General features: G+C 51.1%; 1 long non-coding RNA gene across 2 annotated transcripts; it reads right to left on the bottom strand.

The window, feature by feature from the left end:
* Nucleotides 1-354: 354 nt before the first annotated feature.
* Nucleotides 355-12,437, bottom strand: LOC308192987. 2 transcript variants are annotated; one of them, XR_013949277.1, is made up of 4 exons: nucleotides 11,735-12,437; nucleotides 11,083-11,640; nucleotides 1,255-1,418; nucleotides 355-1,160 (listed from the first exon to the last, which is right to left on the bottom strand). It is a non-coding gene; the product is annotated as an uncharacterized lncRNA (long non-coding RNA). The 2 variants fall into 2 exon arrangements; XR_013949278.1 differs by lacking the exons at nucleotides 11,083-11,640; nucleotides 11,735-12,437 and adding an exon at nucleotides 1,492-2,134.
* Between the last annotated feature and the right edge of the window lie 11,712 nt (nucleotides 12,438-24,149).

Below are 24,149 nucleotides of genomic sequence, written 5' to 3'. Positions count from 1 at the left end.
CAAGAGAAGGCAGAACCAAGATGCGCAGAAGGATGCTGCAAAGAAGAAGTGAACAAACTTCTCCCCAGGCCATATATTTAGCACAAGGAAGAAAGGGCTTCAGATGCACCAAAGGGAATTTAGCTGAGGTGTTATGGTGTGCTGGTTTGACTCGGGTGGGCAGCCGAGTTCCACCACGGCCGCTCTCTCGCTCCCCCTCCTCAAAGGGAAAGGGGGAGAAAATACGATGCAGAGGGCTCAAGGGCTCAGATGAGGACGGGGAGATCACTCAACACTTCTCGTGATGGGCAAAACAGACTCAAGAGTAGGGAGGGAGAAAGATTTTTCCCCCCCATCCGCCCCCTCCCACCTCCTCCCCCCCAGCGGCGCAGGGGAACGGGGCAATGGGGGCTGCGGTCAGTCTGGAGCACTTTGGCTCCGCCGCTCCCTCTCGGTCACTCTCTGACCCTGCTCCACCGTGCTCTGCAGCGTGGAACCCCGCTCCACCGTGGTACGCCACGGGCAGCAGGGGGACAGCCTGCTTCACCACAGGCCTCACCACAGGCCGCAGGGGACTTCTGCTCCGGCGCCTGGAGCACCTCTCCCCCTCCTTCCTCACTGACCTCGGCGTCTGCAAGGCTGTCTCTCACTCCTCTCTCTCTCCCAGCTGCTGTTCCGCAGCAGGATTTTTGTTTTGCCTTTCTTCAGTCTGCTCTCACAGAGGCGCAAACAATATCGCTTATTGGCCCAGCCCTGGCCAGCGGCAAGGCCCTTCCCCAACATGGGGCAGCTTCTGGATTCTTCTCACAGAACCCACCCCGATGGCCCCCCCGCTACCTAAACGTTGCCACGGAAACCCACTGCAAAAGGCGAGATAACTCCTCAACGGTTTGAAGGAGCAGCAGGACTGAAAAGGAGGAGAAGAAAAAACGACACCTGGCACCTCCTAGTACAACAAAGAAAGAGCTCTATTTGACATGAGCGCTTGGCAAACTGAAAACAAACAGACGAATGTGCTTCTTCACGCTTCATGCAGCTGATCTGTCGCTCTGGCTGCAGACATCGGAGATGCCAAAAAGGGCCTCGGTGAAGAAAACACCAAAAGCTGCACGAGGAAGAAGTCCTCAAGGGCCGCAGTGAAGAAAACAGGAAGAGCTGCACGGTGAAAAGCTCCTCTGGGCCTGCAACGAGAGAAAAACACCAAATGTTGGAAGATGAAGAACTTCTCAGGGGAAACAAGGTGAAAACAACACCAAAAGCTGCACGATGACGTACTCCTCCAGGGTCGCAGAGAGATGAAAACACCGAAAGCTGCACCATGAAGCTCTCCTCAGGGGCAACGTGCTCTGGAGAACCGCAAAACCTGCACGATGCAGAACTCCTCAGGGGCCGCAGTGAAGAGAACCCCAAAACCTGCACGATGAAGAACTCCTCGGGACCTGGAACGAGAAAAGAAACACCAAAGGTTGGATGATGAAGCACTTCTCAGGGGCAACAAGGTGAAAACAATACCAATAGTTGTACGAAGAAGTTCTCCTCAGGGAAAACACGGTGAGGAGAACCCCAAAGGTTGGACGATGCAGAATTCCTCAGGGCCGCAGTGTAGAAAACACCAGAAGCTGCACGATGAAGAACTCCTCAGGGCCGCAGTGAAGAAAACACAAAGAGCTTCACGATGAACAACTCCTCAGGGGCGTAGTGAAGAAAACACCACAAGCTACATGTAGAAGCAATCCTCGGGGCCACAAGGTGAAGAAAACACAAAAAGCTCCACGAAGAATTACTCCTCAAGGGCCACTGCGAAGAAAACTCCAAAACCCAGACGATGAAGCTCTCTCCTCAGGGGAAACGTGGTGTGGAGAACCTCAAAAGGTGGACGTAGAAGCACTCCTCAAGTCGCAGGGAAGAACACACCAAATGCTGCTCAAGAAAGCACTCCTCAGAGGCTGCACTGAAGAAACCCCAAAAGCTGCGCGATGAAGAACTCCTCAGGGGCCACAAGGTGAAGAAAACAAAAAAGACGATATTGCTCTCCTCAGGGAAAATGTGGCGAAGAGAACCCCAAAAGCTGGACGACGAAGAATTCCTCAGGGCCGCAGAGAAGTAAACACCAAAGGTTGCAAGATGAAGAACTCCTCAGGGGAAATGTGGTGAAGAAAACTCCAAAAGCTGGACAACGAAGAACTCCTCAGGGCCGCAGAGAAGTAAACACCAAAGGTTGCAAGATGAAGAACTCCTCAGGGGAAATGTGGCGAAGAGAACCCCAAAAGCTGGACGACGAAGAATTCCTCAGGGCCGCAGAGAAGTAAACACCAAAGGTTGCAAGATGAAGAACTCCTCAGGGGAAATGTGGCATGGGGAACGCCAAAAGCTGGACGATGCAGATCTCCTCAAGTATCGCAACGTGAAGGAGACACTACGAGCTGCTCAAGAAACCGCTCCTCAGGAACTGCAGCCAAGAAATACCAAAAGCTGGATGCAGAAGCACTCCTCAAGGCGCAGTGAAGAAAATAACCAAAGCTGCTCAACAAATCACTCCTCCGAGGCTGCAGTGCAGAAACACCAAAAGCTGAACGAAGAAGCTCTCCTCATGGGAAACGTGGTGAAGAGCACCCCAAAAGCAGAACGATGCAGAACTCCTCAGGGGCCACACGGAAGGAAACACCAGAAGCTGCACGACGAAGCAATCCTCAGGGCCTGGAATGAGAAAAAAAAAACAATTGTTGGAAGATGAAGCACTTCTCAGGGGCAACAAGATGAAAACAGTACCAGAAGTTGCACGATGAAGCTCTCCTCCAGGAAAACATGGTGACGAGAACCCCAAAACCTGCACTTTGACGAACTCCTTAGGGCCGCTGTGAAGAAAACACCAAAGCCTGCATGATGATGCACTCCTTCGTGGTCGCACACTGAAGAAAACACCAAACGCTGCCCAGAGAAGCACTCCTCAGAGGCCACAACGTGAAGGAAATATGAAAAGCTCCACGAAGAATTACTCCTCAAGGGCCACTGCGAAGAAAACTCCTGAAGTTGGACGATGAAGCTCTCTCCTCAGGGGAAACGTGGTGTGGAGAACCTCAAAAGGTGGACGTAGAAGCACTCCTCAAGTCGCAGGGAAGAACACACCAAATGCTGCTCAAGAAAGCACTCCTCAGAGACTGCACTGAAGAAACCCCAAAAGCTGCGCGATGAAGAACTCCTCAGGGGCCACAAGGTGAAGAAAACAAAAAAGACGATATTGCTCTCCTCAGGGAAAATGTGGCGAAGAGAACCCCAAAAGCTGGACGACGAAGAATTCCTCAGGGCCGCAGAGAAGTAAACACCAAAGGTTGCAAGATGAAGAACTCCTCAGGGGAAATGTGGCGAAGAAAACCCCAAAAGCTGGACGACGAAGAACTCCTCAGGGCCGCAGAGAAGTAAACACCAAAGGTTGCAAGATGAAGAACTCCTCAGGGGAAATGTGGTGAAGAAAACCCCAAAAGCTGGACGACGAAGAACTCCTCAGGGCCGCAGAGAAGTAAACACCAAAGATTGCAAGATGAAGAACTCCTCAGGGGAAATGTGGCATGGGGAACGCCAAAAGCTGGACGATGCAGATCTCCTCAAGTATCGCAACGTGAAGGAGACACTACGAGCTGCTCAAGAAACCGCTCCTCAGGAACTGCAGCGAAGAAATACCAAAAGCTGGATGCAGAAGCACTCCTCAAGGCGCAGTGAAGAAAATAACCAACGCTGCTCAACAAATCACTCCTCCGAGGCTGCAGTGCAGAAACACCAAAAGCTGAACGAAGAAGCTCTCCTCATGGGAAACGTGGTGAAGAGCACCCCAAAAGCAGAACGCTGCAGAACTCCTCAGGGGCCACACGGAAGAAAACACCAGAAGCTGCACGACGAAGCAATCCTCAGGGCCTGGAATGAGAAAAAAAAAACAATTGTTGGAAGATGAAGCACTTCTCAGGGGCAACAAGATGAAAACAGTACCAGAAGTTGCACGATGAAGCTCTCCTCCAGGAAAACATGGTGACGAGAACCCCAAAACCTGCACTTTGACGAACTCCTTAGGGCCGCTGTGAAGAAAACACCAAAGCCTGCATGATGATGCACTCCTTCGTGGTCGCACACTGAAGAAAACACCAAACGCTGCCCAGAGAAGCACTCCTCAGAGGCCACAACGTGAAGGAAATATGAAAAGCTCCACGAAGAATTACTCCTCAAGGGCCACTGCGAAGAAAACTCCTGAAGTTGGACGATGAAGCTCTCTCCTCAGGGGAAACGTGGTGTGGAGAACCTCAAAAGGTGGACGTAGAAGCACTCCTCAAGTCGCAGGGAAGAACACACCAAATGCTGCTCAAGAAAGCACTCCTCAGAGACTGCACTGAAGAAACCCCAAAAGCTGCGCGATGAAGAACTCCTCAGGGGCCACAAGGTGAAGAAAACAAAAAAGACGATATTGCTCTCCTCAGGGAAAATGTGGCGAAGAGAACCCCAAAAGCTGGACGACGAAGAATTCCTCAGGGCCGCAGAGAAGTAAACACCAAAGGTTGCAAGATGAAGAACTCCTCAGGGGAAATGTGGCGAAGAAAACCCCAAAAGCTGGACGACGAAGAACTCCTCAGGGCCGCAGAGAAGTAAACACCAAAGGTTGCAAGATGAAGAACTCCTCAGGGGAAATGTGGTGAAGAAAACCCCAAAAGCTGGACGACGAAGAACTCCTCAGGGCCGCAGAGAAGTAAACACCAAAGATTGCAAGATGAAGAACTCCTCAGGGGAAATGTGGCATGGGGAACGCCAAAAGCTGGACGATGCAGATCTCCTCAAGTATCGCAACGTGAAGGAGACACTACGAGCTGCTCAAGAAACCGCTCCTCAGGAACTGCAGCGAAGAAATACCAAAAGCTGGATGCAGAAGCACTCCTCAAGGCGCAGTGAAGAAAATAACCAACGCTGCTCAACAAATCACTCCTCCGAGGCTGCAGTGCAGAAACACCAAAAGCTGAACGAAGAAGCTCTCCTCATGGGAAACGTGGTGAAGAGCACCCCAAAAGCAGAACGCTGCAGAACTCCTCAGGGGCCACACGGAAGAAAACACCAGAAGCTGCACGACGAAGCAATCCTCAGGGCCTGGAATGAGAAAAAAAAAACAATTGTTGGAAGATGAAGCACTTCTCAGGGGCAACAAGATGAAAACAGTACCAGAAGTTGCACGATGAAGCTCTCCTCCAGGAAAACATGGTGACGAGAACCCCAAAACCTGCACTTTGACGAACTCCTTAGGGCCGCTGTGAAGAAAACACCAAAGCCTGCATGATGATGCACTCCTTCGTGGTCGCACACTGAAGAAAACACCAAACGCTGCACAGAGAAGCACTCCTCAGAGGCCACAACGTGAAGGAAATATGAAAAGCTCCACGAAGAATTACTCCTCAAGGGCCACTGCGAAGAAAACTCCTGAAGTTGGACGATGAAGCTCTCTCCTCAGGGGAAACGTGGTGTGGAGAACCTCAAAAGGTGGACGTAGAAGCACTCCTCAAGTCGCAGGGAAGAACACACCAAATGCTGCTCAAGAAAGCACTCCTCAGAGGCTGCACTGAAGAAACCCCAAAAGCTGCGCGATGAAGAACTCCTCAGGGGCCACAAGGTGAAGAAAACAAAAAAGACGATATTGCTCTCCTCAGGGAAAATGTGGTGAAGAGAACCCCAAAAGCTGGACGACGAAGAATTCCTCAGGGCCGCAGAGAAGTAAACACCAAAGGTTGCAAGATGAAGAACTCCTCAGGGGAAATGTGGCGAAGAAAACCCCAAAAGCTGGACGACGAAGAACTCCTCAGGGCCGCAGAGAAGTAAACACCAAAGGTTGCAAGATGAAGAACTCCTCAGGGGAAATGTGGCGAAGAGAACCCCAAAAGCTGGACGACGAAGAATTCCTCAGGGCCGCAGAGAAGTAAACACCAAAGATTGCAAGATGAAGAACTCCTCAGGGGAAATGTGGCATGGGGAACGCCAAAAGCTGGACGATGCAGATCTCCTCAAGTACCGCAACGTGAAGGAGACACTGAAAGCTGCTCAATAAACCACTCCTCAGGAACCGCAGTGAAGAAACACCAAAAGCTGCGCGACGAAGAACTCCTCAGGGGCCGCAGTGAAGAAAACAACAGAAGCTGCACGATGAAGCAATCCTCAGGGCCTGGAACAAGAAAAAAACACCCAAAGTTGGAAGATGAAGCACTTCTCAGGGGCAACAAGGTTAAAACAACACCAAAAGCTGGACAACGAAGCTCTCCTCAGGGGAAAAGTGGTGAAGAGAACCCCGAAAGCTGCACGATGAAGAACTCCTCAGGGCCACGGTGAAGAAAACCCCCCAAGCTGCACGGTGACGCACTCCTCCGGGGTCGCACAGTGACGAAAACACCGAAAGCTGCACGCAGAAGCTCTCCTCAGGGGCCACAAGCAGCCCGCCTCGCCTGCGCGCCGCCATCGCCGGAGTGCCGCAGCCCCAGCACACCCAGCACCATGTCACCCACCCCGCGCTGTGACACCTCCGCTCCCTCACAGCCAGGCGCCGCCCCATTGGCCGCCTGCCTTGGCGCCTCTGGGCGCAGCCAATAGCGAGCCCGCTGGCGCTTGTTGCTAGGCAGCATGGAGCTGTGGCACCCAATGGCCGGCCTCCCAGGGCTGAGGCCTGGCGCAGCGCCTCGCAGGGGCGACGAGGCCTCCCTGACACCGCCTCCAGCTCTGCCTCGCCTTGCCCCCCGGCCCACCGAGAGGCACATTTTGACCACAGGAGCACGCAAACTGCTCCAGCAAGGCGGCAGCGGCATTGTGCAGGGCACACTGACATTGCCCGTCAATAAGTCCCTCCTCTAATGAATCCCCGCTGACACACAGTACACTGCCCGCTTCCCCGTGCTGCCCAGAGACACGAAATGGAGTCCTCAAACTCCTCAAAGGCTACACAACAAAGACGGTTCTGCTGACACAGCCCACAGGACTAAACTCGGTTCAAACCATCCACTGTGAGAACGCAAATCTCCTTCTTCCTCACCAGAACTCCCCAGTGACACAGAGCTTTCGCTTCAGCTTCTTGCGGAACTGCATCTCCTTTTCACTGGTGCATGAAAAAGCTCAATAATTTTCTGCAGACATGAGTTTCTGTGAAGCTATATGATTCTCAAGTGCAATGGCGGGTGTCCTGCAAGCGGAAGCACACAATAAAAGTTTATTATAACTTTATATTCCCTGTTACCCGACACCTGATTTCTCCTGTTTCCTCACTGGCTGAGTACTACAGGTTCACAACCTACTCGACGCACTTCTGTACCACAGATACACAATTTTACTTGACCGACTGTTCATTTCTCCTTTTCCTTTTTGTTTATTTGTCCTTCTTCTCTCGTGACTAGAGGGCCTGTCATTTGGGTTTTTACTGATGTTGTACTGTTCATCCTGTTTTTCTTAGCTATCCTCCTTCTTTTGGGACAGGCGACCTTTCCTTTATCTGCTGAACGTACTCCCCACTGCTATGCCGCACAATCACTTTTGAATATGCAACCTTAGTGCAATTTTCCACTGCAAAAACACCTTCTGTCGCAAAAACACTACTTGGTTTCTCACAATTCCACCCCTCTTCTTTTCTTACTCCTATTGTTCTTTTTGCACCTCTTCACATACCCCACTCTTGAGTTTTTCCAACATTAAGGCGCAATATTCTTCTTCCGATGTCATGGGGGATGACGGATACACAATGCCATTATTGTTATAATACCAACAAGTAGTCGTTTGAGCCAATTCCGTTCAGGTAACCGCGAAGTTAATTTCTCCCAAACGTTTCTAAATCCCCAGGAAGCGTCATCTTGAGCCACTCTATGCAGGATCTTGTTTTTCTGTGTGTGTTATTGTTTTTCCCAAATGTTTTTGAGACCGGTCAAATTTCTCCCATTTGATCTACATACATACAGCAACTAGCATTAATTACAGTGCATGCTCCTCCTTGTGAGGTTAGCAATAAATCTAATAGCATTCGACTGTGGAGTACTATTTTTGCAAACTCCTTGCCTCTTTTTGTAGTGCCCGGACTGCATCCAGAGTGTTATTTTCTAGTTCTTCAGTTATAACTGGGATATTTACAATAGCTTTTTCTAATTCGCCCACCCCTAACCAAGGTAAAAACCACCCTGCAAAACTGTGAAATGCCTCCTTTCTTTTTACTAGAGGATTATCTGGCGTCCGCTTAATTCCGCGTGGGGTCTCAAGGGGGCTTTGGCTTTGAGAGTCTTCAATCTTAGCTACGTTTGGAATTGCTGCCCTCAGGGTGCAAGCTCCCTTCCGTCCTAGGGGCAACACCTCCCTGGCTTTATGGCCACAGAGCCAGTACCACCCCTTGCCATTTGGGACAGGCCACCCGGTTCCAGGATTCTCATGGTGTATCTGGTCTGCATTATGTATATTAGCATTCCCGTAGCTACCATATTCGATACAGTATGGATTATTCCTTACTTCATGGATACTATTTCCACACCCAGGGTCAGTCCTCTTGCCCCCTGAGTTTCTATCAGTGTTGCTTAAAAGGCACCTTTGATAACACACTATATTGTAGCCAGGATTACGTGTAGGGAGCTCAACTTCAAAATCTGTTCCTTCCCAGGACAGAGTATGCTCAGTCCTTGTTAGTAATCTTGACAATCCAGACACAGTTGCTGCTAGAATAGCAATCAGGGACAAGGCCCTTTCAGTCTTTCTAGGCATCTGGGTGCAAATCCAACAATTCTTTCGAGATAGAACTCGAGAGATGTTCTGGATTAATTGGAAATGCTGATTTTTCCCTCCAGCTGTTAGCCCTGTGCCTGTCCTGCGTCTGACACGTGTCTGTGGTACGTCTGCGGTGGCCTCCCTTCTCCCCAGTGCTTCACAGAGCCTGTCTTCAGATTAACAGTCTCGGTCCTTTGTCGGCCATCCCGAGACAACCCACGGTTCCCAACGGAACCGCTGAAATCAGCAGGGTGCACCTTCCTCTCTGTGGTGGCAAGAACTCTCTGGTAGGCGGCAAGATCCTGCACAAGCCCCCAGATGGTGAGAAAGATCTCAGAACTTGCAACTGTGTTTCTCACACTGGGGAGCCCACAACTGGACACAGTACTCCATGGGAGGCCTGACCAGGGCAGAGGAGAGGGGGAGGATCACCTCCCTTGACCTGCTGGCCACGCTGCTTTTAATGCACCCCTGGATCCCATTGGCCTTCTTGGCCACCAGGGCACACTGCTGGATCATGGCAAACCTGTCGGCCACCAGGACCCCCAGGTCCTTCTCCGCACAGCTCCTCTCCAGCAGCTCATCCCCCAGCCTGGACTAATAGATGCACTTCCCCTTCCCAGGTGCAATTGCTTTTGTTAAACCTCAGCTGGTTTCTTCCTGCCCAGCTCTCCAGCCTGCCCAGGTCTCACTGAAAGGCAGCACAGCCTTCTGGCGTGCCGGCCACTCCTCCCAGCTTTGTATCACCAGCGTACCTCTGGAGGGCAGACACCATTCCCTCATCAAAGTCGTCGATGAAGATGTCGAACAAGACCCCACTATGCAACTTCCCGCTAGATGTCATCTTCAAAACCAGGGGTTCTTAGCGATACAAACCAGATCTAGAAAGGCTGCGTCTTCCTCCTGTCAGTCTGGACGGTAACCCAAATGTTAGAAGACCATGCAAGCATCATACTGACAAAGTTGCTTCTCCAATAGCTTAAATAGACGATAAAGAAAACTAAGAGCTGTGGGGCTCGTTTCGTTTTTGTTTTGTTGGTGGTGTTTGCTTTTGGAGATTCAGGTCGCGCTCCGTGAAAGAAAAGTTTAGAGCATCAGCATCCCACTGGGAAGACACAAAAGGCACTCCCAAAGTCTTTCCCCTTCTCCTTAACGCTGGAGGTGCCTTAAGAGGAGAGCGGTCATGGCTGGGGCCCTCCAGTGAGAGCAAATTGTAGGAAAAGTTACATGACATTGAAAATTAAGCGAATGACAGGAGAATTATCTCACTCTTTGAACTAAGGAGTTACATTTCCGTTCCTGCAAAAATACTCAAGGAAAGAATCCAATAGGTTATGTGGAGTTAGGCAACCCCAACCAAAACTGCAACAAAGTGCAGATGGTGAGAAACAAACAACAAAGCCATTTCCTTCTCCGCCAGCGGAACACCTTGCTCAGGGAAGACACCCATGCATCGCCTTCAGAAAGCCTTCGACACCCTCCCGCCTCGTGCTCCCATCAGCAGCTTGAAGAAGGAGAGAGGGAACGGCTGACGGAAAACTGCTCCATCCGGAGCGGGGGGTCTACTCTTACATTTTCCACTCAAACTGTGTCTATTGCTGAGGATTATATTCCAAGGAACACACCCACCAAGCAGAAAGCAGCCAAAGAACCCAGTCAGTCTGATGCCAAGAAGGATCCTTCTTGGGATCAGACTTTTAGAAAACATGCTCTCTAAGGAAACGTTGACCGTTGGCTTAAGGGACAAACTCTTTAATGTCAAGAGAAGGCAGAACCAAGATGCGCAGAAGGATGCTGCAAAGAAGAAGTGAACAAACTTCTCCCCAGGCCATATATTTAGCACAAGGAAGAAAGGCCTTCAGATGCACCAAAGGGAATTTAGCTGAGGTGTTATGGTGTGCTGGTTTGACTCGGGTGGGCAGCCGAGTTCCACCACGGCCGCTCTCTCGCTCCCCCTCCTCAAAGGGAAAGGGGGAGAAAATACGATGCAGAGGGCTCAAGGGCTCAGATGAGGACGGGGAGATCACTCAACAGTTCTCGTGATGGGCAAAACAGACTCAGAGTAGGGAGGGAGAAAGATTTTCCCCCCCATCCGCCCCTTCCACCTCCTCCCCCCCAGCGGCGCAGGGGAACGGGGCAATGGGGGCTGCGGTCAGTCTGGAGCACTTTGGCTCCGCCGCTCCTTCTCGGTCACTCTCTGCCCCTGCTCCACCGTGCTCTGCAGCGTGGAACCCCGCTCCACCGTGGTACGCCACGGGCAGCAGGGGGACAGCCTGCTTCACCACGGGCCTCACCACAGGCCGCAGGGGACTTCTGCTCCGGCGCCTGGAGCACCTCTCCCCCTCCTTCTTCACTGACCTTGGCGTCTGCAAGGCTGTCTCTCACTCCTCTCTCTCTCCCAGCTGCTGTTCCGCAGCAGGTTTTTTGTTTTGCCTTTCTTCAATCTGCTCTCACAGAGGCGCAAACAATATCGCTTATTGGCCCAGCCCTGGCCAGCGGCAAGGCCCTTCCCCAACATGGGGCAGCTTCTGGATTCTTCTCACAGAACCCACCCCGATGGCCCCCCCGCTACCTAAACGTTGCCACGGAAACCCACTGCAAAAGGCGAGATAACTCCTCAACGGTTTGAAGGAGCAGCAGGACTGAAAAGGAGGAGAAGAAAAAACGACACCTGGCACCTCCTAGTACAACAAAGAGCGAGCTCTATTTGACATGAGCGCTTGGCAAACTGAAAACAAACAGACGAATGTGCTTCTTCACACTTCATGCAGCTGATCCGTCGCTCTGGCTGCAGACATCGGAGATGCCAAAAAGGGCCTCGGTGAAGAAAACACCAAAAGCTGCACGAGGAAGAAGTACTCAAGGGCCGCAGTGAAGAAAACAGGAAGAGCTGCACGGTGAAAAGCTCCTCTGGGCCTGCAACGAGAGAAAAACACCAAATGTTGGAAGACGAAGAACTTCTCAGGGGAAACAAGGTGAAAACAACACCAAAAGCTGCACGATGACGTACTCCTCCAGGGTCGCAGAGAGATGAAAACACCGAAAGCTGCACCATGAAGCTCTCCTCAGGGGCAACGTGCTCTGGAGAACCGCAAAACCTGCACGATGCAGAACTCCTCGGGACCTGGAACGAGAAAAGAAACACCAAAGGTTGGATGATGAAGCACTTCTCATGGGCAACAAGGTGAAAACAATACCAATAGTTGTACGAAGAAGTTCTCCTCAGGGAAAACACGGTGAGGAGAACCCCAAAGGTTGGACGATGCAGAATTCCTCAGGGCCGCAGTGTAGAAAACACCAGAAGCTGCACGATGAAGAACTCCTCAGGGCCGTAGTGAAGAAAACACAAAGAGCTTCACGATGAACAACTCCTCAGGGGCGTAGTGAAGAAAACACCACAAGCTACATGTAGAAGCAATCCTCGGGGCCACAAGGTGAAGAAAACACAAAAAGCTCCACGAAGAATTACTCCTCAAGGGCCACTGCGAAGAAAACTCCAAAACCCGGACGATGAAGCTCTCCTCAGGGGAAACGTGGTGAAGAGAACCTCCAAACGTGGACGTAGAAGCACTCCTCAAGTCACAGGAAAGAACACACCAAGTGCTGCTCAAGAAAGCACTCCTCAGAGGCTGCACTGAAGAAACCCCAAAAGCTGCGCGATGAAGAACTCCTCAGGGGCCACAAGGAGAAGAAAACAAAAAAGATAGACGATATTGCTCTCCTCAGGCAAAATGTGGTGAAGAGACCCCAAAAGCTGGACGACGAAGAATTCCTCAGGGCCGCAGAGAAGTAAACACCAAAGGTTGCAAGATGAAGAACTCCTCAGGGAAAATGTGGTGAAGAGAACACCAAAAGCTGGACGACGAAGAATTCCTCAGGACCGCAGAGAAGTAAACACCAAAGGTTGCAAGATGAAGAACTCCTCAGGGGAAATGTGGTGAAGAAAACCCCAAAAGCTGGACGACGAAGAATTCCTCAGGGCCGCAGAGAAGTAAACACCAAAGGTTGCAAGATGAAGAACTCCTCAGGGAAAATGTGGTGAAGAGAACACCAAAAGCTGGACGACGAAGAATTCCTCAGGGCCGCAGAGAAGTAAACACCAAAGATTGCAAGATGAAGAACTCCTCAGGGGAAATGTGGTGAAGAAAACCCCAAAAGCTGGACGACGAAGAATTCCTCAGGGCCGCAGAGAAGTAAACACCAAAGATTGCAAGATGAAGAACTCCTCAGGGGAAATGTGGTGAAGAAAACCCCAAAAGCTGGACGACGAAGAACTCCTCAGGGCCGCAGAGAAGTAAACACCAAAGATTGCAAGATGAAGAACTCCTCAGGGGAAATGTGGCATGGGGAACGCCAAAAGCTGGACGATGCAGATCTCCTCAAGTATCGCAACGTGAAGGAGACACTACGAGCTGCTCAAGAAACCGCTCCTCAGGAACTGCAGCGAAGAAATACCAAAAGCTGGATGCAGAAGCACTCCTCAAGGCGCAGTGAAGAAAATAACCAAAGCTGCTCAACAAATCACTCCTCCAAGGCTGCAGTGCAGAAACACCAAAAGCTGAACGAAGAAGCTCTCCTCATGGGAAACGTGGTGAAGAGAACCCCAAAAGCAGAACGATGCAGAACTCCTCAGGGGCCACACGGAAGAAAACACCAGAAGCTGCACGACGAAGCAATCCTCAGGGCCTGGAATGAGAAAAAAAAAACAATTGTTGGAAGATGAAGCACTTCTCAGGGGCAACAAGATGAAAACAGTACCAGAAGTTGCACGATGAAGCTCTCCTCCAGGAAAACATGGTGACGAGAACCCCAAAACCTGCACTTTGACGAACTCCTTAGGGCCGCTGTGAAGAAAACACCAAAGCCTGCATGATGATGCACTCCTTCGTGGTCGCACACTGAAGAAAACACCAAACGCTGCACAGAGAAGCACTCCTCAGAGGCCACAACGTGAAGGAAATATGAAAAGCTCCACGAAGAATTACTCCTCAAGGGCCACTGCGAAGAAAACTCCTGAAGTTGGACGATGAAGCTCTCTCCTCAGGGGAAACGTGGTGTGGAGAACCTCAAAAGGTGGACGTAGAAGCACTCCTCAAGTCGCAGGGAAGAACACACCAAATGCTGCTCAAGAAAGCACTCCTCAGAGGCTGCACTGAAGAAACCCCAAAAGCTGCGCGATGAAGAACTCCTCAGGGGCCACAAGGTGAAGAAAACAAAAAAGACGATATTGCTCTCCTCAGGGAAAATGTGGCGAAGAGAACCCCAAAAGCTGGACGACGAAGAATTCCTCAGGGCCGCAGAGAAGTAAACACCAAAGGTTGCAAGATGAAGAACTCCTCAGGGGAAATGTGGTGAAGAAAACCCCAAAAGCTGGACGACGAAGAACTCCTCAGGGCCGCAGAGAAGTAAACACCAAAGGTTGCAAGATGAAGAACTCCTCAGGGGAAATGTGGCATGGGGAACGCCAAAAGCTGGACGATGCAGATCTCCTCAAGTACCGCAATGTGAAGGAGACACTAAAAGCTGCTCAATAAACCACTCCTCAGGAACCGCAGTGAAGAAACACCAAAAGCTGCGCGACGAAGAACTCCTCAGGGGCCGCAGTGAAGAAAACAACAGAAGCTGCACGATGAAGCAATCCTCAGGGCCTGGAACAAGAAAAAAACACCCAAAGTTGGAAGATGAAGCACTTCTCAGGGGCAACAAGGTTAAAACAACACCAAAAGCTGGACAACGAAGCTCTCCTCAGGGGAAAAGTGGTGAAGAGAACCCCGAAAGCTGCACGATGAAGAACTCCTCAGGGCCACGGTGAAGAAAACCCCACAAGCTGCACGGTGACGCACTCCTCCGGGGTCGCACAGTGACGAAAACACCGAAAGCTGCACGCAGAAGCTCTCCTCAGGGGCCACAAGCAGCCCGCCTCGCCTGCGCGCCGCCATCGCCGGAGTGCCGCAGCCCCAGCACACCCAGCAGCATGTCACCCACCCTGGCCTGTGACACCTCCGCTCCCTCACAGCCAGGCGCCGCCCCATTGGCCGCCTGCCTTGGCGCCTCTGGGCGCAGCCAATAGCGAGCCCGCTGGCGCTTGTTGCTAGGCAGCATGGAGCTGTGGCACCCAATGGCCGGCCTCCCAGGGCTGAGGCCTGGCGCAGCGCCTCGCAGGGGCGACGAGGCCTCCCTGACACCGCCTCCAGCTCTGCCTCGCCTTGCCCCCCGGCCCTCCGAGAGGCACATTTTGACCACAGGAGCACGCAAACTGCTCCAGCAAGGCGGCAGCGGCATTGTGCAGGGCACGCTGACATTGCCCGTCAATAAGTCCCTCCTCTAATGAATCCCCGCTGACACACAGTACACTGCCCGCTTCCCCGTGCTGCCCAGAGACACGAAATGGAGTCCTCAAACTCCTCAAAGGCTACACAACAAAGACGGTTCTGCTGACACAGCCCACAGGACTAAACTCGGTTCAAACCATCCACTGTGAGAACGCAAATCTCCTTCTTCCTCACCAGAACTCCCCAGTGACACAGAGCTTTTGCTTCAGCTTCTGGCGGAACTGCATCTCCTTTTCACTGGTGCATGAAAAAGCTCAATAATTTTCTGCAGACATGAGTTTCTGTGAAGCTATATGATTCTCAAGTGCAATGGCGGGTGTCCTGCAAGTGGAAGCACACAATAAAAGTTTATTATAACTTTATATTCCCTGTTACCCGACACCTGATTTCTCCTGTTTCCTCACTGGCTGAGTACTACAGGTTCACAACCTACTCGACGCACTTCTGTACCACAGATACACAATTTTACTTGACCGACTGTTCATTTCTCCTTTTCCTTTTTGTTTATTTGTCCTTCTTCTCTCGTGACTAGAGGGCCTGTCATTTGGGTTTTTACTGATGTTGTACTGTTCATCCTGTTTTTCTTAGCTATCCTCCTTCTTTTGGGACAGGCGGACCTTTCCTTTATCTGCTGAACATACTCCCCACTGCTATGCCGCACAATCACTTTTGAATATGCAACCTTAGTGCAATTTTCCACTGCAAAAACACCTTCTGTCGCAAAAACACTACTTGGTTTCTCACAATTCCACCCCTCTTCTTTTCTTACTCCTATTGTTCTTTTTGCACCTCTTCACATACCCCACTCTTGAGTCTTTCCAACGTTAAGGCGCAATATTCTTCTTCCGATGTCGTGGGGGATGACGGATACACAATGCCATTATTGTTATAATACCAACAAGCAGTCGTTTGAGCCAATTCCGTTCAGGTAACCGCGAAGTTAATTTCTCCCAAACGTTTCTAAATCCCCAGGAAGCGTCATCTTGAGCCACTCTATGCAGGATCTTGTTTTTGTGTGTGTGTTATTGTTTTTCCCAAATGTTTTTGAGACCGGTCAAATTTCTCCCATTTGATCTACATACATACAGCAACTAGCATTAATTACAGTGCATGCTCCTCCTTGTGAGGTTAGCAATAAATCTAATAGCATTCGACTGTGGAGTACTATTTTTGCAAACTCCTTGCCTCTTTTTGTAGTGCCCGGACTGCATCCAGAGTGTTATTTTCTAGTTCTTCAGTTATAACTGGGACATTTACAATAGCTTTTTCTAATTCGCCCACCCCTAACCGAGGTAAAAACCACCCTGCAAAACTGTGAAATGCCTCCTTTCTTTTTACTAGAGGATTATCTGGCGTCCGCTTAATTCCGCGTGGGGTCTCAAGGGGGCTTTGGCTTTTAGAGTCTTCAATCTTAGCTACGTTTGGAATTACTGCCTTCAGGGTGAAAGCTCCCTTCCGTCCTAGGGGCAACACCTCCCTGGCTTTATGGCCACAGAGCCAGTACCACCCCTTGCCATTTGGGACAGACCACCCGGTTCCAGGATTCTCATGGTGTATCTGGTCTGCATTATGTATATTAGCATTCCTGTAGCTATCACTGGGGCCCTCCAGTGAGAGCAAATTGTAGGAAAAGTTACATGACATTGAAAATTAAGCGAATGACAGGAGAATTATCTCACTCTTTGAACTAAGGAGTTACATTTCCGTTCCTGCAAAAATACTCAAGGAAAGAATCCAATAGGTTACGTGGAGTTAGGCAACCCCAACCAAAACTGCAACAAAGTGCAGATGGTGAGAAACAAACAACAAAGCCATTTCCTTCTCCGCCAGCGGAACACCTTGCTCAGGGAAGACACCCATGCATCGCCTTCAGAAAGCCTTCGACACCCTCCCACCTCGTGCTCCCATCAGCAGCTTGAAGAAGGAGAGAGGGAACGGCTGACGGAAAACTGCTCCATCCGGAGCGGGGGGTCTACTCTTACATTTTCCACTCAAACTGTGTCTATTGCTGAGGATTATATTCCAAGGAACACACCCACCAAGCAGAAAGCAGCCAAAGAACCCAGTCAGTCTGATGCCAAGAAGGATCCTTCTTGGGATCAGACTTTTAGAAAACATGCTCTCTAAGGAAACGTTGACCGTTGGCTTAAGGGACAAACTCTTTAATGTCAAGAGAAGGCAGAACCAAGATGCGCAGAAGGATGCTGCAAAGAAGAAGTGAACAAACTTCTCCCCAGGCCATATATTTAGCACAAGGAAGAAAGGGCTTCAGATGCACCAAAGGGAATTTAGCTGAGGTGTTATGGTGTGCTGGTTTGACTCGGGTGGGCAGCCGAGTTCCACCACGGCCGCTCTCTCGCTCCCCCTCCTCAAAGGGAAAGGGGGAGAAAATACGATGCAGAGGGCTCAAGGGCTCAGATGAGGACGGGGAGATCACTCAACAGTTCTCGTGATGGGCAAAACAGACTCAGAGTAGGGAGGGAGAAAGATTTTTCCCCTCCATCCGCCCCCTCCCACCTCCTTCCCCCCAGCAGCGCAGGGGAACGGGGCAATGGGGGCTGCGGTCAGTCTGGAGCACTTTGGCTCCGCCGCTCCCTCTCGGTCACTCTCTGACCCTGCTCCACCGTGCTCTGCAGCGTGGAACCCCGCTCCACCGTGGTACGCCACGGGCAGCAGGGGGACAGCCTGCTTCACCACGGGCCTCACCACAGGCCGCAGGGGACTTCTGCTCCGGCGCCTGGAGCACCTCTCCCCCTCCTTCTTCACTGACCTTGGCGTCTGCAAGGCTGTCTCTCACTCCTCTCTCTCTCCCAGCTGCTGTTCCGCAGCAGGTTTTTTGTTTTGCCTTTCTTCAGTCTGCTCTCACAGAGGCGCAAACAATATCGCTTATTGGCCCAGCCCTGGCCAGCGGCAAGGCCCTTCCCTAACATGGGGCAGCTTCTGGATTCTTCTCACAGAGCCCACCCCGATGGCCCCCCCGCTACCTAAACGTTGCCACGGAAACCCACTGCAAAAGGCGAGATAACTCCTCAACGGTTTGAAGGAGCAGCAGGACTGAAAAGGAGGAGAAGAAAAAACGACACTTGGCACCTCCTAGTACAACAAAGAAAGAGCTCTATTTGACATGAGCGCTTGGCAAGCTGAAAACAGACGAATGTGCTTCTTCACACTTCATGCAGCTGATCTGTCGCTCTGGCTGCAGACATCGGAGATGCCAAAAAGGGCCTCGGTGAAGAAAACACCAAAAGCTGCACGAGGAAGAAGTCCTCAAGGGCCGCAGTGAAGAAAACAGGAAGAGCTGCACGATGAAAAGCTCCTCTGGGCCTGCAACGAGAGAAAAACACCAAATGTTGGAAGATGAAGAACTTCTCAGGGGAAACAAGGTGAAAACAACACCAAAAGCTGCACGACGACGTACTCCTCCAGGGTCGCAGAGAGATGAAAACACCGAAAGCTGCACCATGAAGCTCTCCTCAGGGGCAACGTGCTCTGGAGAACCGCAAAACCTGCACGATGCAGAACTCCTCAGGGGCCGCAGTGAAGAGAACCCCAAAACCTGCACGATGAAGAACTCCTCGGGACCTGGAACGAGAAAAGAAACACCAAAAGTTGGATGATGAAGCACTTCTCATGGGCAACAAGGTGAAAACAATACCAATAGTTGTACGAAGAAGTTCTCCTCAGGGAAAACACGGTGAGGAGAACCCCAAAGGTTGGACGATGCAGAATTCCTCAGGGCCGCAGTGTAGAAAACACCAGAAGCTGCACGATGAAGAACTCCTCAGGGCCGTAGTGAAGAAAACACCACAAGCTACATGTAAAAGCAATCCTCGGGGCCACAAGGTGAAGAAAACACAAAAAGCTCCACGAAGAATTACTCCTCAAGGGCCACTGCGAAGAAAACTCCAAAACCCGGACGATGAAGCTCTCCTCAGGGGAAACGTGGTGTGGAGAACCTCAAAAGGTGGACGTAGAAGCACTCCTCAAGTCGCAGGGAAGAACACACCAAATGCTGCTCAAGAAAGCACTCCTCAGAGGCTGCACTGAAGAAACCCCAAAAGCTGCGCGATGAAGAACTCCTCAGGGGCCACAAGGTGAAGAAAACAAAAAAGACGATATTGCTCTCCTCAGGGAAAATGTGGTGAAGAGAACCCCAAAAGCTGGACGACGAAGAATTCCTCAGGGCCGCAGAGAAGTAAACACCAAAGGTTGCAAGATGAAGAACTCCTCAGGGGAAATGTGGCGAAGAAAACCCCAAAAGCTGGACGACGAAGAATTCCTCAGGGCCGCAGAGAAGTAAACACCAAAGGTTGCAAGATGAAGAACTCCTCAGGGGAAATGTGGTGAAGAAAACCCCAAAAGCTGGACGACAAAGAACTCCTCAGGGCCGCAGAGAAGTAAACACCAAAGATTGCAAGATGAAGAACTCCTCAGGGGAAATGCGGCATGGGGAACGCCAAAAGCTGGACGATGCAGATCTCCTCAAGTACCGCAACGTGAAGGAGACACTACGAGCTGCTCAAGAAACCGCTCCTCAGGAACTGCAGCGAAGAAATACCAAAAGCTGGATGCAGAAGCACTCCTCAAGGCGCAGTGAAGAAAATAACCAAAGCTGCTCAACAAATCACTCCTCCGAGGCTGCAGTGCAGAAACACCAAAAGCTGAACGAAGAAGCTCTCCTCATGGGAAACGTGGTGAAGAGCACCCCAAAAGCAGAACGATGCAGAACTCCTCAGGGGCCACACGGGAGAAAACACCAGAAGCTGCATGACGAAGCAATCCTCAGGGCCTGGAATGAGAAAAAAAAAAACAATTGTTGGAAGATGAAGCACTTCTCAGGGGCAACAAGATGAAAACAGTACCAGAAGTTGCACGATGAAGCTCTCCTCCAGGAAAACATGGTGACGAGAACCCCAAAACCTGCACTTTGACGAACTCCTTAGGGCCGCTGTGAAGAAAACACCAAAGCCTGCATGATGATGCACTCCTTCGTGGTCGCACACTGAAGAAAACACCAAACGCTGCACAGAGAAGCACTCCTCAGAGGCCACAACGTGAAGGAAATATGAAAAGCTCCACGAAGAATTACTCCTCAAGGGCCACTGCGAAGAAAACTCCTGAAGTTGGACGATGAAGCTCTCTCCTCAGGGGAAACGTGGTGAAGAGAACCTCAAAAGGTGGACGTAGAAACACTCCTCAAGTCGCAGGGAAGAACACACCAAATGCTGCTCAAGAAAGCACTCCTCAGAGGCTGCACTGAAGAAACCCCAAAAGCTGCGCAATGAAGAACTCCTCAGGGGCCACAAGGTGAAGAAAACAAAAAAGATAGACGATATTGCTCTAATCAGGGAAAATGTGGTGAAGAAAACCCCAAAAGCTGGACGACGAAGAATTCCTCAGGGCCGCAGAGAAGTAAACACCAAAGGTTGCAAGATGAAGAACTCCTCAGGGGAAATGTGGTGAAGAAAACCCCAAAAGCTGGACGACGAAGAACTCCTCAGGGCTGCAGAGAAGTAAACACCAAAGATTGCAAGATGAAGAACTCCTCAGGGGAAATGTGGCATGGGGAACGCCAAAAGCTGGACGATGCAGATCTCCTCAAGTATCGCAACGTGAAGGAGACACTACGAGCTGCTCAAGAAACCGCTCCTCAGGAACTGCAGCGAAGAAATACCAAAAGCTGGATGCAGAAGCACTCCTCAAGGCGCAGTGAAGAAAATAACCAAAGCTGCTCAACAAATCACTCCTCCGAGGCTGCAGTGCAGAAACACCAAAAGCTGAACGAAGAAGCTCTCCTCATGGGAAACGTGGTGAAGAGAACCCCAAAAGCAGAACGATGCAGAACTCCTCAGGGGCCACACGGGAGAAAACACCAGAAGCTGCACGACGAAGCAATCCTCAGGGCCTGGAATGAGAAAAAAAAAAACAATTGTTGGAAGATGAAGCACTTCTCAGGGGCAACAAGGTGAAAACAGTACCAGAAGTTGCACGATGAAGCTCTCCTCCAGGAAAACATGGTGACGAGAACCCCAAAACCTGCACTTTGACGAACTCCTTAGGGCCGCTGTGAAGAAAACACCAAAGCCTGCATGATGATGCACTCCTTCGTGGTCGCACACTGAAGAAAACACCAAACGCTGCACAGAGAAGCACTCCTCAGAGGCCACAACGTGAAGGAAATATGAAAAGCTCCACGAAGAATTACTCCTCAAGGGCCACTGCGAAGAAAACTCCTGAAGTTGGACGATGAAGCTCTCTCCTCAGGGGAAACGTGGTGAAGAGAACCTCAAAAGGTGGACGTAGAAACACTCCTCAAGTCGCAGGGAAGAACACACCAAATGCTGCTCAAGAAAGCACTCCTCAGAGGCTGCACTGAAGAAACCCCAAAAGCTGCGCAATGAAGAACTCCTCAGGGGCCACAAGGTGAAGAAAACAAAAAAGACGATATTGCTCTCCTCAGGGAAAATGTGGTGAAGAGAACCCCAAAAGCTTGACGACGAAGAATTCCTCAGGGCCGCAGAGAAGTAAACACCAAAGGTTGCAAGATGAAGAACTCCTCAGGGGAAATGTGGTGAAGAAAACACCAAAAGCTGGACGACGAAGAATTCCTCAGGGCCGCAGAGAAGTAAACACCAAAGATTGCAAGATGAAGAACTCCTCAGGGGAAATGTGGCGAAGAGAACCCCAAAAGCTGGACGACGAAGAATTCCTCAGGGCCGCAGAGAAGTAAACACCAAAGATTGCAAGATGAAGAACTCCTCAGGGGAAATGTGGCATGGGGAACGCCAAAAGCTGGACGATGCAGATCTCCTCAAGTATCGCAACGTGAAGGAGACACTACGAGCTGCTCAAGAAACCGCTCCTCAGGAACTGCAGCCAAGAAATACCAAAAGCTGGATGCAGAAGCACTCCTCAAGGCGCAGTGAAGAAAATAACCAAAGCTGCTCAACAAATCACTCCTCCGAGGCTGCAGTGCAGAAACACCAAAAGCTGAACGAAGAAGCTCTCCTCATGGGAAACGTGGTGAAGAGAACCCCAAAAGCAGAACGATGCAGAACTCCTCAGGGGCCACACGGAAGAAAACACCAGAAGCTGCACGACGAAGCAATCCTCAGGGCCTGGAATGAGAAAAAAAAAAAACAATTGTTGGAAGATGAAGCACTTCTCAGGGGCAACAAGATGAAAACAGTACCAGAAGTTGCACGATGAAGCTCTCCTCCAGGAAAACATGGTGACGAGAACCCCAAAACCTGCACTTTGACGAACTCCTTAGGGCCGCTGTGAAGAAAACACCAAAGCCTGCATGATGATGCACTCCTTCGTGGTCGCACACTGAAGAAAACACCAAACGCTGCACAGAGAAGCACTCCTCAGAGGCCACAACGTGAAGGAAATATGAAAAGCTCCACGAAGAATTACTCCTCAAGGGCCACTGCGAAGAAAACTCCTGAAGTTGGACGATGAAGCTCTCTCCTCAGGGGAAACGTGGTGAAGAGAACCTCAAAAGGTGGACGTAGAAACACTCCTCAAGTCGCAGGGAAGAACACACCAAATGCTGCTCAAGAAAGCACTCCTCAGAGGCTGCACTGAAGAAACCCCAAAAGCTGCGCGATGAAGAACTCCTCAGGGGCCACAAGGTGAAGAAAAAAGACGATATTGCTCTCCTCAGGGAAAATGTGGCGAAGAGAACCCCAAAAGCTGGACGACGAAGAATTCCTCAGGGCCGCAGAGAAGTAAACACCAAAGGTTGCAAGATGAAGAACTCCTCAGGGGAAATGTGGTGAAGAAAACCCCAAAAGCTGGACGACGAAGAATTCCTCAGGGCCGCAGAGAAGTAAACACCAAAGGTTGCAAGATGAAGAACTCCTCAGGGGAAATGTGGCATGGGGAACGCCAAAAGCTGGACGATGCAGATCTCCTCAAGTACCGCAACGTGAAGGAGACACTGAAAGCTGCTCAATAAACCACTCCTCAGGAACTGCAGTGAAGAAACACCAAAAGCTGCGCGACGAAGAACTCCTCAGGGGCCGCAGTGAAGAAAACAACAGAAGCTGCACGATGAAGCAATCCTCAGGGCCTGGAACAAGAAAAAAACACCCAAAGTTGGAAGATGAAGCACTTCTCAGGGGCAACAAGGTTAAAAAAACACCAAAAGCTGGACAACGAAGCTCTCCTCAGGGGAAAAGTGGTGAAGGGAACCCCGAAAGCTGCACGATGAAGAACTCCTCAGGGCCACGGTGAAGAAAACCCCACAAGCTGCACGGTGACGCACTCCTCCGGGGTCGCACAGTGACGAAAACACCGAAAGCTGCACGCAGAAGCTCTCCTCAGGGGCCACAAGCAGCCCGCCTCGCCTGCGCGCCGCCATCGCCGGAGTGCCGCAGCCCCAGCACACCCAGCACCACGTCACCCACCCCGCGCTGTGACACCTCCGCTCCCTCACAGCCAGGCGCCGCCCCATTGGCCGCCTGCCTTGGCGCCTCTGGGCGCAGCCAATAGCGAGGCCGCTGGCGCTTGTTGCTAGGCAGCATGGAGCTGTGGCACCCAATGGCCGGCCTCCCAGGGCTGAGGCCTGGCGCAGCGCCTCGCAGGGGCGACGAGGCCTCCCTGACACCGCCTCCAGCTCTGCCTCGCCTTGCCCCCCGGCCCTCCGAGAGGCACATTTTGACCACAGGAGCACGCAAACTGCTCCAGCAAGGCGGCAGCGGCATTGTGCAGGGCACGCTGACATTGCCCGTCAATAAGTCCCTCCTCTAATGAATCCCCGCTGACACACAGTACACTGCCCGCTTCCCCGTGCTGCCCAGAGACACGAAATGGAGTCCTCAAACTCCTCAAAGGCTACACAACAAAGACGGTTCTGCTGACACAGCCCACAGGACTAAACTCGGTTCAAACCATCCACTGTGAGAACGCAAATCTCCTTCTTCCTCACCAGAACTCCCCAGTGACACAGAGCTTTTGCTTCAGCTTCTTGCGGAACTGCATCTCCTTTTCACTGGTGCATGAAAAAGCTCAATAATTTTCTGCAGACGTGAGTTTCTGTGAAGCTATATGAGTCTCAAGTGCAATGGCGGGTGTCCTGCAAGCGGA

The sequence above is a fragment of the Anser brachyrhynchus genome (genome assembly GCF_964034855.1).
Source record: "Anser brachyrhynchus genome assembly, chromosome: 3".
Lineage (NCBI taxonomy): Eukaryota > Metazoa > Chordata > Aves > Anseriformes > Anatidae > Anser > Anser brachyrhynchus.
Note: the sequence above shows the minus strand (reverse complement) of the source record. Positions and strands in the feature narration are given on the sequence as shown.